This window comes from Ranitomeya variabilis, chromosome 5 (genome assembly GCF_051348905.1).
Source record: "Ranitomeya variabilis isolate aRanVar5 chromosome 5, aRanVar5.hap1, whole genome shotgun sequence".
Taxonomy (NCBI): Eukaryota; Metazoa; Chordata; class Amphibia; order Anura; family Dendrobatidae; genus Ranitomeya; species Ranitomeya variabilis.
The window spans coordinates 578957805-578971530 of record NC_135236.1 but is presented as its reverse complement, the minus strand read 5'-3'; the positions used below and the strand labels follow the sequence as shown (position 1 = coordinate 578971530).

Genomic DNA, 13726 nt, shown 5'->3' with positions numbered 1-13726 from the left:
ATAGCTGACACCATTACATTAATATGTCATGACTCATGAGTGAACACTACAGTGTCTGGAGTTTACAATATACACATACTGGAGACTAGAACAGTACAATACTGCACATAATTAGTGGAATTGTATGCCTGGAGCTAAAGTGAAAGAACGTGAATCGTGGTTGTTGTCTGGTATTTTGGAATCAGAAAACCAAAACACATATAAAGCAGTGGAATTGAGTTTAGATGCTGCATTTTGTTGTATTTCATAAATGACTAAACCTTGAATTTTAACTGTCAATTTTTACATACCAAATTGATTAAAATTGCAGCAGGTATGGGTAATATTGATTTCACAGATCTTGTTCTTTTGTTACGTGTGCTACCTGATTATTTTTATGGATAGATCACAGACTCATTAAAATTACACCTTTTTCACATGTCCTTTTTATTGCAGATTAATCTTCAGCAAAAATAACAGAGAGATGTCCTTATTTGATCTAATCTATAACAATAAACGAACATGTGAACAGCCCATAGATTATAATGAGTATGCGTCCTATCAATGAAAATCAAGATATAACAAATATGCGATTCACGGACATCTGAGTGAGGACTTACAGTGTGAGCTGTATTTGTACTATTATGCTTAAAATGAAACAGTCATTTGGAAAAATGGTATCTGATCTGCAGGATGGCTGTTAGAGAATAGGAGTTTATCAGATTGACCTACATTTGTAACGGAAAAGTTTAAACAAAATTTGCATTTCATTGACTGTAATCCCTGTATGGAAAAGAGTCTAGTGGGCAATGCTAGTCAGTGATTGACAGACTGCCCTGTACGCACATCCAGAGATAGCTGGATAGGACTGCCCACTGGACTCATATGCATACAAACACCAGGGATTTAATTGAATAAAATCAAGTTATACGGAATCTTTTCCAGCAAACCAATATATCATTCTGTAACAAAAAAACAAACAAACAGGCGGCACTGTCCTATTGTATTCTGGCTCCTCAGTGGAAATCAAGAACATATGTCCTACTATGCCGTACTTTAGAAGACATCAGGTGCTCCTCCAAGGAAAACAGTCACTTAATCCAAAAAATCTTGTAAGAACGAATAATGAGGACACTCACCCGTCTTCATTAAAATTATTCCTTTATTTGCAAAATTACATCCAGAGAACCGATATGGCCGGGGGAGAGAGAGGGGGCCTCAGCCCGTGTGAGCAGAGGAGAACGACCTATCATTCTGTTCAGCTTCATCTTTATACCATGCTGTCCACAGATTAGTCTGCATGTATAACATGACAATTTCCCTTTAAAACCTTTCAACTGAGAGTCAAGCTCCATAAATAGTTGAAAAAAATCTTTGGCCATTGCCATATTTGCCAGGATTAAGTAGAAAGGGGGCGCACCAATATCATATATAGTTAACCATACGTGGGTGCAATACCAGGTCTATATGTGGCAACATGTCAAATGGAAGAAGAAAAAAGATAGACCCATATGGTATGCACTACCACACAAAATGTAAATGTATCAAAAACAACTTTATTAGCACCTTGAAAACACACATTAAAAACATTTAAAACATGAGAAGCAAATCAATCCATACACCATACCCTAGGGCAAACCAAATTATAGTCATAATGCCAACAATATCAAATAGATGCAATACATATGGCCCTATATATTATAACTGGATCCTCCTTCATGGGGTGCCTAATAAGGCTTGAACAGCATAACCCCTATGTAGCCCTATTAGCCTGACTCAGACCCCAAAGATAAGTATCTACACTGCGTGCATATGTGTTAATATATGCAGACACCAGGTCTATTGTCCCAAAATACATACAATCATAGTGGATACAACCTGTCTGTCAGTCGGTCAGGTCAGGGCAGCAAAATGCAGCAAGATTGAATGTAATAGGGCTTCCGAACGGGGAGAAAACCCCATGAGACAAAGGGGGAACAATGGTCCCAAGGGATGAGAGAGGTATGGTGAGGAAAGACCCCACGCGTATCGCTGCCGCAGCAGCTTCGTCAGGGGAAGTAGCTACAGGTGCCAGTGACGGATTTAAATAGTATCCATAATAAAGATCATTACCTACCGCTGTGTGTGGAGCGCTATGCCAGAGCGGGGGCAGGGAAGACGGCAACGAGCAGACAGGAGGGGCCACTCACATCATGTCGGGATAGTCGACAAATACCGGAAATAAACACACAGTTGTAGAACGGAATGCGCGTGCGCACACCACGATTCCTGATAGGATCGTGTTGCGCATGCGCAGAGCCGGACGGCCGAGGGAGTGGGATGGAAAGCAATGCGCTGCCCCAGAAGTAAAGGATGAATAGCGCAAGGACTGGTACCAGCGAGCAGAGAAGGAAATAGGGGAGGCATCCAATCATGGGGGAATGAAAGGAGTGCATATGACCCGGAGATTGTGCAAAGTGTGCACAAAAGAGAGTGGCAATTTCAGTGGGCACAACGCCACGCATAAATGGACTAATAGAGTCTAATGGAAACAACCACATGACCCTATTGCCATATTTGCCATCATTTTCAAAAACTCAAGAAACTAGTGTAAAAGAGCTGCAAAGTAGGGCGCATGCCATTTGTGTACCATAATTTGCAACTCTGTGAGGGTGCAGAGGATGGCATTCTGCTTCTCTGATAACTCCTGATGTTTTACATGTGCTTTATTGTTATCCTCCTGTGGGCTGCAATTCCTGGTAGTTAGACGTGAAAGAATTAGCTGTAGGGCTGTCCCATGGTTGGAGAGGAGGAGTAAAGATCTGTGGATATTGAGGATAGATTAAGTTATTTAAGGAATAGGAAAAGAGAACAAAGGACACCTTCAGAAAATAGGTGATCATCACCAGGTGTGTGTGGTCTGGCGAAGACAGTAGAAAGCAATCATGAAATGGTAGCAAAATTTTGTTTAGCAGGCGAGTCGGGGGAATGTACAGCCAGGAACTTTATTATAGTCCCAAGAGGTCTCTAAGGAATAGGCAAGTGTCAGCCACTCCTTGGGAGCTGGAGGTCCAAGAGAGACAAAGTTGGCAAGGCAGGGACAATCTCAGTAAAATGTGAACCAGTGGCACATAGTTACGTGTTTCCCAAGAAGTGGGCTGAAGGATAGTAGTCACTGGAAAAAGCACAGCTTAAAGATGCGCTATACACACAAAGGATGAAGGTCTCTGACTTGTTCTGCAATGTACCATCAGTGCCACTGAAAATGTTTATGGTAAACCTGCTGCTGTATTGTAACAAAAAAAGTGACATCTGCATCTCCTGCTAATCAATCTGTGCAAGACAAAATTTTAGTAAAAACAATTTTGTTTTTATGGTTTGGTCTGGTTTCCTTATCTTAGGGTCGTAGGGATCCAGAGTCATGCAACATATGGAAGACAAGGGCTGAGAGGTCCCCATTATAGAAACATGACTGCACACACAGTGAAACAAGACCCCCTTTTTTTGTAGCGGGCCAGGACACGGAAGACGAGTACCTTGTTCACTGCTACTGCCCTGAGCCCGATTACAACTCATATGTTCCTTTTAAAAATGGTTTGAGCTTTGCGGATGGGACAGGGCCATACATGAGCCAACAAATTTACTATAATTTATTCCAGAAAGTGGCATAAAGTATAGTGTAAACCTACCCAAGATTGTTGCTGTCATAGATTTAATTTTCTAACACACATAGTAAACAATGTACCCAATTTGTTATGAGGCAGGCGCCTATTAATAAATAAGATGCATCTTACACCAGTGTGCTTTTTATTAAAATTGGCATAAAGTAATGAATCTCCCCCAGTGTTCTCAGAGTTCTTTGAACTTGTATATACAGTTTCACTCAGCCATACCTTTTTGTAAATTTTGTTAAGAACTCCAGTTTTTCAGAATACGAATCCAATAAATTATCCGAACATGATATTATGACTCTCAACAGGCTGCAATTTATATCACAACCTCTGGAAGGCCATATATAGACAAATAAAGCATTGATGTGGAGTCGGGAAGGAATTTTTTTCCCCATGGTGGAGTTACTCTTTGCCACATGGGTTTTTTTTGCCTTCCTCTGGATCAACATGTTAGGGCATGTTAGGTTAGGCTATGGGTTGAACTAGATGGACTTACAGTCTTCCTTCAACCTTAATAACTATGATGTGACATACTTTGGATTATAATTACAAAAACAGGCAGAGATGCTTACCTGTCTAAATGGGCCTCAATATAATTGCACAGACAGGGTGCAGCGGACCCAAATAAAATGGCAAATGCACAGGTGCAATACCTAATGAAACAGCCAGCCTTCAATCAGGGATTGGCCGTGTGGTACACCAATGTACTAAGATACATACTATGTATGTGCTGTGTTCACACAAGGAATGCAGAGCATCTGGCTCCAGCCTATTAATAACGCCCTATGGCAGGCTGCCCAGTGCTACAATGCATCCTGTGTGAACAGAGGCCAAAGTGTACAGAACCATTTGGGCCCAACTGCACCCTGCAAAAAAATGCAAGGTGCAAAACAAAACATATAAATATATGTAAGGTATTGGTTGATATTCTGGCCATAATATGTAAGTCGGCAACCCACGTCAAGGGTCCCTACGTTTGCTGGTCCTACTCTAACATGAAAAACACCAAAAAAGGAAAAATTCAAGAAAACACACCAAAAACAGGCAGAGATGCTTACCTGTCTAAATGGGCTTCAATACAATTGCACAGACAGGGTGCAGCGGACCCAAATATGAACACGCCAGTATGTATCTTAGTGCATTGGTGTACCACACGGCCAATCCCTGATTGAAGGCTGGCTGTTTCATTAGGTATTGCACCTGTGCATTTGCCATTTTATTTGGGTCCGCTGCACCCTGTCTGTGCAATTGTATTGAGGCCCATTTAGACAGGTAAGCATCTCTGCCTGTTTTTGGTGTGTTTTCTTGAATTTTTCCTTTTTTGGTGTTTGACATGGGTAAAGCACAATACTAAACGTAAATACCGAAAAGTCACTGTAACCAGATCTTATCCTAAGGGTACTGTCACTCTCTGCAACTTTCCAACGATCACGACCAGCGATACGACCTGGCCGTGATCGTTGGAAAGTCGTTGTGTGGTCGCTGGAGAGCTGTCACACAGACCGCTATCCAGCGACCAACGATGCCGAGGTCCCGGGTAACCAGGGTAAACATCGGGTTACTACGCGCAGGGCCGCGCTTAGTAACCCGATGTTTACCCTGGTTACCAGCGTAAAAGTAAAAAAAAAAAAAACGTACATACTCACATTCCGGTGTCCTTCAGGTCCCTTGCTGTCTGCTTCCCGCTCTTACTGACTGACGGCCGTAAAGTGAAAGCAGATCACAGCGGTGACGTCACCGCTGTGCTCTGCTCCGGCCGGCAGTCAGTCAGAGCGGGAAGCAGACGGCAAGGGACCTGAAGGACACCGGAATGTGAGTATGTACGTTTTTTTTTTTTTTACTTTTATGCTGGTAACCACGGTAAACATCGGGTTACTAAGCGCGGCCCTGCGCTTAGTAACCCGATGTTTACCCTGGTTACAAGCGAACGCATCGCTGGATCGCTGTCACACACAACGATCCAGCGATGACAGCGGGAGATCCAGCGACGAAAGAAAGTTCCAAACAATCTGCTACGACGTACGATTCTCAGCAGGGTCCCTGATCGCTGTTGCGTGTCAGACACAGCGATATCGTATGGATATCGCTGGAACGTCATGGATCGTACCGTCGTAGCGACCAAAGTGCCACTGTGTGACAGTACCCTAAGACACACAACTGTGCAATGCCAAAGTACCAAAACCAAACTACTATTGTTATCAGAGGTGTAACAAAAATTTGAGTTTTAAACAGCAAAAGAAAAGAAACTCTTGCTCCTGTTTGGCCCTTTCCAATATGGTGGCACAATTTCCATAGGAAGTACTTCATAGTTTGCACCTATCAATTAGCACAACTTCTTAAGCTGAATCGGTCAGAAGGATCAACCCTTCTAAGTTGTGTATATGAAGGCGCCTGTGCAGAAGGAAGCTGAAGCCAGTGCCCATAAGAAGCTGAAGCCAGTGCCCATAAAAGGGCAGAACACTGAACAAGAGCAATGACAGCGGTAACTACACATTTCCAAGATTTCATGAATGGAGCCTTACATCACAGTAAGGGGATTCATTTATGTATAGAGGCGTCACTAAGCATTAAAATAAGCTGTGAAGAAAGTCTCTTGGCAATATCTCGGTCCCACCAAGAGACCTTAACAACTAATTTTCAAAGAAGAACGTGGATTTCTCTGGAATAAGACATCGAATCACAGATATCAAAGTGTCAGTTTATTCACCTTTCTAGGACCTTCATTCCTATATAGACAGTTTAGTAGGGCTGATTGTTTTTAAATATTTCCTATATCCATATCCTTTTCAAACTTTTAGAAACTAATGTAATTTCCCTATAGTATCATGAAACTTGTAGCAAGAAATTAATAACTATAGGATTCTTAATAGTAAAATTAAAGTGTTTTACTAAGTTTTTAAGTTATTCACTATAGATAGGATAGTGAATAACTTTGTGATTTCTGGTGGTCCTCCAGCTGGGATGCCCGGCAATCTTAAAAATAGCACTCAGCAAAGCACAATCTGTACAGAGCTTGACTAAAGGTACCTTCACACGAAGCGACGCTGCAGCGATAGCGACAACGATGCCGATCGCTGCAGCGTCGCTGTTTGATCGCTGGAGAGCTGTCACACAGACCGCTCTCCAGCGACCAACGATGCCGAGGCCCCCGGGTAACCAGGGTAAACATCGGGTTGCTAAGCGCAGGGCCGCGCTTAGTAACCCGATGTTTACCCTGGTTACCAGCGTAAAAGTAAAAAAAACAAACAGTACATGCTCACCTGCGCGTCCCCCAGCGTCTGCTTCCTGACACTGACTGAGCTCCGGCCCTAACAGCACAGCGGTGACGTCACCGCTGTGCTTTCACTTTCACTTTAGGGCCGGCGCTCAGTAAGTGTCAGGAAGCAGACGCTCGGGGACGCGCAGGTGAGCATGTACTGTTTGTTTTTTTTAATTTTACGCTGGTAACCAGGGTAAACATCGGGTTACTAAGCGCGGCCCTGCGCTTGGTAACCCGATGTTTACCCTGGTTACCAGTGTAAAACATCGCTGGTATCGTTGCTTTTGCTTTCAAACACAACGATACACAGCGATCGGACGACCAAATAAAGTTCTGGACTTTATTCAGCGACCAGCGACATCACAGCAGGATCCTGATTGCTGCTGCGTGTCAAACGAAACGATATCGCTAGCGAGGACGCTGCAACGTCACGGATCGCTAGCGATGTCGTTTCGTGTGAAGGTACCTTAACACCAGCAGTACCATAGAGACTGCAGAGACCCGTGTGTCGTAAACATTGCCTTTCCCCCTACCACCAATCCCGTAATGAAAACACAGACAGGCCTAGATGGGTTGAAACAGGTCGGTCACAGTTTATTAATTAAATACGCAGAGAAAGGCAATTGCATTTCATAACTGGCTCATAGCCGAAGGCCCTGCCTGCAACCGACATGCGAGCCGGCCAATGAGAGTTTCGAACCTTTGCCCCTCTTTACATTTAAGCCACGGAGGATCATGTGTATAACCTACACAGGACGCCCACCCATCAGCATTAGTGCCTGTACAACTCCGTCCTGCATGCCGAACAGAAATATATCGAGCCCAATATCCATGTGGTGAATGCTGTCTGGTCTCAGTAGTGCAGAGTTATCTCTTTCCAGCTGGTGATGACGAACCATGATGCCGTATTTTCCTTTTACAAATTTTTTGCCATCTGCGTGTTGATCTTTCTTCTTGATCTCTCTATGGCTATCACTTAGCACAACTTCTTAAGCTGAATCGGTCAGAAGGATCAACCCTTCTAAGTTGTGTATATGGGGCTCCTGTGCGGAAGGAGGTTGAAGCCAATGCCCATAAAAGGGCAGAGCACTGAACAGGAGCAAGGACAGCGGTAACTAAACATTTCATGAATGGAGCCTTACATCACAGCAAGGGGATTCATTTAAGTATAGAGGCATCACTAAGCATTAAAATAAGCTCTGAAGAAAGTCTCTTGGCAATATCTCGGTCCCACCAAGAGAGCTTAACAACTAATTTTCAAAGAAGAACGTGGATTTCTCTGGAATAAGACATCGAATCATAGATATCAGAGTGTCAGTTTATTCACCTTTCTATGACCTACAAATTTTTCGCCATCTGCGCGTTGATCTTTCTTCTTGATCTCTCTATGGCTTTTGTGTATTTTGCTCTGTGCCACACAGCTCATGGTACTATCTCCGACCACAACAATACCATCTGGCAAAGCATGCAGATTTTCTGGATTAGATACTCAGCGCAGCAGTCAGTATCACACAGGATGGGATTAGATACACAGCTCAGCAGACAGTATCACACTGGAGAGGATTAGATACACGGCTCGGCAGACAGTATCACACAAGATAGGATTAGATGCACAGCTCAGCAGTCAGTATCACATGGGATAGGATTAGATACATGGCTCAGCAGACAGTATCACACAGAAGATTAGTTACACGGCTCAGACAGTATCTCACAGGATTGGATTAGATAAACAGCTCAGCAGACAGTATCACACAGGATAGAATTAGATACCCATACACAGCTCAGCAGTCAGTATCGCACTGAAGAGGATTAGATACACAGCTCAGCAGACAGTATCACACAGGATAGGATTAGATACATGGCTCAGCAGTCAGTATCACACAGGATAGGATTAGATACACAGCTCAGCAGTCAGTATCACACAGGATAGCTTTAGATACATAGCTCAAGAGACAGTATCACACAGGATCGGATTAGAAGAACAACTCAGCAGACAGTATCACACAGGATAGAATTAGATAAGGAATATAAACCAGCTCACCAGTGATGCATAAGCTGAGTTTCAGGAGCACGGACCCGCTTTGTCCAGGCATGTAGAATCCAAGAGAAGAAATGTCCAGCTTCACCGTATCCGTGAAAAAAAGTTTTATTTATTCACAAACTTAAACATGGAGGACACAAACTTCAGCACAAACCATATGGGTAAGAATCTCAACGCATTTCTGGATTAAGAAATGATTAAAGGGAACCTGTCACCCCCAAAATGGCTGGTGAGGTAAGCTCACCGGCATCAGGGGCTTATCTACAGCATTCTGTAATGCTGTAGATAAGCCGCCGATGTTACCAGAAAGAGGAGAAAAAGACGTTAGATTATACTCACCCAGGGGCGGTCCCGCTGCGGTCAAGTCGGACGGGTGTCTCCGGACCGCTCCGGCGCCTCCCATCTTCATTCCATGATGTCCTCTTCGGGTCTTTACGCCGCGGCTCTGGCGCAGGCGTACTTTGTCTGCCCTGTTGAGGGCAGAGCAAAGTACTGCAGTGTGCAGGTGCCGGGCCTCTCTGACCTTTCCGGCGCCTGCGCACTGCAGTACTTTGCCCTGCCCTCAACAGGGCAGACAAAGTACGCCTGCGCCGGAGCCACGGCGTAAAGACCCGAAGAGGACGTCATGGAATGAAGATGGGAGGCGCCGGAGCGGACCGGAGACACCCATCCGACCGGACCGCAGCGGGACCACCCCTGGGTGAGTATAATCTAACGTCTTTTTCTCCTCTTTCAGGTAACATCGGCGGCTTATCTACAGCATTACAGAATGCTGTAGATAAGCCCCTGATGATGGTGAGCTTACCTCACCAGCGATTTTGGGGGTGACAGGTTCCCTTTAAGGAAGCTTAGTTTCCAGAAACGCGTTGAGATTCTTATCCATATGGTTTGTGCTGAAGTTTGTATCCTCCATATTTAAGTTTGTGAATAAAGATAACTTTTTTTCACGGATTCGGTGAAGCTGGATATTTTCTTCCCTATAGAATTAGATACACATACACTGATCAGCAGTCAATATCGCACAGAAGAGGAATAGATACACAGCTCAGCAGACAGTATCACACAGGATGGATTAGATACACTGTTCAGCAGAGGATACCCATTTTTTCACCTCGGCCTCTGATTCTCCTGCCGTAGTAGCTTCGGTGGCTGCCCTTATTTGGAAAGAATGTGTCCGGTATTTGGTTGGATTAGCACTGGTTATTATGAACTGCTTGAAAATTGTGTGACACTGATACTTGGTAGGAGGGGCCCCATCCGTATATGAGAGAAAAAATCTGCTTGCATGTCTTATTACCGCATAGCGTTTGACCAATTTTAGTGGGTACACAGGGGCCATTTGATGAATTCTCCAGGACCCACGTCCTTGTACCTGCGGGTTCGCATTTGGCTTTCCGTATGTGTATGTGCAGGGCGCTGCTGCATATGACTAAAGTACTCGTTGATTAGGCCACCTTCCGATGCTGTTTTTGACTGCGGCGCAGCACTGATTTGCTAATGAGAAATGTGCCAAAAAAGGTGATAGAGAATGCTGCAGATACTAGGATTGGCTAATCAGGAGATTGTGATAATATCATGCAGTAGACTCAATTAAATGGGGCAACGGCATTCCTGACTAGGTTGGAGCCTTTTGCAGCCATTAATGGCTTTTTTGATGAAAAAACTTAGCAATATCCACTCACCCCATTAGTTGGACGAAAAAACTATTCCTGAAAAACGCTGTTGCGCCGATGTATCCGATGCGCCTGAGTCGTTTCCAAAACTTCTACTGACACCTTTCATCTTACATGATCACTCTTATCGACCGGCCGACCCTGAATTAAAGAGCACTACTCTTCCCATGCCTTACAATAAACCTTTGCTTGATCAAGAGACCTGCGTAGTCTTGAAAGCTTGCAATTTGTTACCATCTGAGGACTCTCAAGTCTAAATATTTTTCTATCTACTGGCTAACACGGTACAAAGATATATATCTTTCCTGTTACAATAAACCTTGTCAGTTAACCGGTGTAACCAAAATGCGGATTAATGGGTTAGTGATTGGCCATGGTGTCCATAGGGATGGAGGACAATGGATGCCTGATGATTGCGTGTTGGGGAGGGGGACTCTGAAGACTCTGCCAATCGGAAGATAACAGTGAGTTAACAAGTTTTTGTGACAGCATGAGTCGCAGCCAAACATCTGTAACTTTTATTCCCCAGCTAATATCGGGTTGCAGGGCCAGCCGCCTGCGGAAATCCTCATAATACTGCCTCCATGCGAGACCGCCATGGGATTTGTGTGAATTATATATTAAGCCACCGATTGCTGAATCCACCTCAGGGACCGATCCATATTCCACATCTGCTGAGTCCACCTCAGGGACCCATATTCCACCGTTAGCTGGTTTCACCGTTTGCTGAGTCCAGCTCAAGGACACATATTCCACTGCTAGTTGAGTCCACCTCAGGGACCCCTATCCCACTGCTTCCTGAGTCCTCCTCAGGGACATATTCTACTATTAGCAGAGTCCACCTCAGGGACCCCTATCCCACTGTTAGCTGAGTCCACCTCAGGCACCCTTATTCCACCATTAGCTGAGTCCACCTCAGGGACCCAAACTTCATCCACTACAGGGACTCTGACACGTAGCTGCTGTTGACTGCTGTGTGTGTGAGCACAAGTGGCTTCAGGTGATGGAGGAACTCCGACTCCCGCTGTAGCTATTGTTCAGTGTTGGCCAGAAGCCCAGGGAGATGGGGATGGAACTCCCAAGCCGGCAGCCAATAATGGAGCACCTGACTCCTCAAAACAGCCACACGGCTGAGCCTGCGTGACTTCCGGTAATGTGTGACGGATCCCCTTGTATCGATAGCTCGTGTCTCCCAGATTGGCGGCCAATAGTGGTGTACGTGGTAGCTGGCGTCTGTCGTGTGCCTGAGACTGAAATGTGCATTATTTCCTGAGCAATGTGCAGCGTGAGATTCGCTGGAATGAAAACCCTCACCACTATCTGACTCTGGTCGAGTGACTCCAGTTGATGGAGGAACTCTGGCTCCCACAGTATCATTGGTTGAGGTTCGATGTTTGAAGTTGCTAGAAGCCCTGGGAGATTGGGATAGATCTCACAGAATGACAGCCAGTGATGGAGCACGTGACGTTTGATCTCTGTCGTTTGCCTGAGCCCGAGTTACTCCATTACCATGGGTAACTCCGGGGTATATCTGGTGGTTGGGTTGGCTGGTAGCCCTGAGTTAAGAATCACTCCAGCTGTCAGTCAGTCAGTGTTGGAGCATGTGACCTCTGGCATATGTTGTGTGCTTGCGACCACCCACGGTGACACTCAGATGCATCGGACAGCTCTGATGTGGACGGTGAGCTACATCTATAGGAACAAGATCTGTGGCAGCTCCTATGGGATCAGTGTTTGCGGTGGTAACGTGATGAACATCTCTTGGAGGGATAGTGGGAGTGGTGACGGGAGTTGTCTGAAGGGGTGGGAGGTTTTGCGGCATTTATGCATGGGACCGCTGTCGCTATAGGGTGTGTTGGGGGCAGTGAGGTCAGCAATGAGGGGTTCATAAATTGTGTTCGGAGCCGTCGCTGGTAGCAGTGTGCTGTGTTGTGAGGGAGGTGGTGGTAAAATGTTCCTATAATCGAAATGAATTGCTGTATATAGGAGGGTAGGGGTTAATGCACCATCTTTATTTGCTTGTGTTTGTGGGGGGGTTAAACCCAGTGATGGCATAACTCCGGCTCCCTCTTGTGCGATGGACTGGTGGTTGACTTGGCTGAAAGCCCTGGGAGGTGTGGATGGGACTTCCTGGCTGTGAACCCTCAATGGAGCATGTGACTGCTTGCACCTGTCGTGTGCCCGCAGCTGGTTTTTGGGTCTCTCAGATGCGTTAGAACGCCCCGACGTGAATGTGGAATGCCCTCAAGAGGACCAACATCCATGGTGGCTCCTATGTGACCTGTGTCTGTGGTGGTATCTAGAGGAACCTTTTTTAGAGGAACCACGTGAATGATGGCAGGAGTTGCCAGAGGATGATTGGGAGGACATGTGGCGTCTAAGCCTATGTCCGCTGTAGCTATGGGGGGTGCGAGGGGCAATAGCGTCCGCAGTAAGGAGTGGGTTACAGGCCATAATGGGAAACGCTGTACTAGTTAGCAATGAGGATGTTATGGGGTAACCGTGTACAATATTGTGGGCTGTGTAAGGGGGGCAGGGGGACATGTTGAGCATAACTGGTGCTTGGTGCTATAACCTTTTTGGAAGTGCATTTGAACAGCAAGGTGGATTGCTGTTGAGGGGAAATAGAGAAAAAAAATCTATAAGTCTTCAGCATAGCGAGTGTGAACGAGCTGAGTGTGACCTGAGCATAAGTGTGAACGGTGGTAAATGTGACTTGTGATTCAGTGACTTTGGAATCAGGGAGTTTCCAAGGTAGGAATTGCTGTCTGTTTTTTATTAATACTTTGTATTTATTTTTTATTTAATGTTTCTGTGTGGTGCAATCCCCATTAGGAAATGTGCTCCACTATTGTTAATGCCATCCAGTGCACATCTTGCCACATGTATGCAATCCTTGATCAGCCGGTCGAGGGTGCATACTGCTGTGCGAGATGTGAGCACGTTGTGCATTTGGAAACGCAGATTCTGAATCTAAATGTGCAGCTGGCAACACTGAGATCCATAGAGAATATGGAGAGGAGTCTTCTGCTCACTGAGCAGACGCTCAATGGGATAGATGAGGGGGGGATGGTAGGATGGAGCTGCAGGACAATGGAGTAGCAAGCTGGGTGACTGTTAGAAA

The 13726-nt window shown here is 45.3% G+C and overlaps 1 protein-coding gene across 7 annotated transcripts in view; it reads right to left on the bottom strand.

Moving 5' to 3' along the window:
- Window positions 1-13726, bottom strand: part of LOC143776520 (teneurin-2-like) — a 3926626-nt gene that overhangs the window by 576037 nt on the left and 3336863 nt on the right. The gene's annotated exons all lie outside the window — the stretch shown is intronic.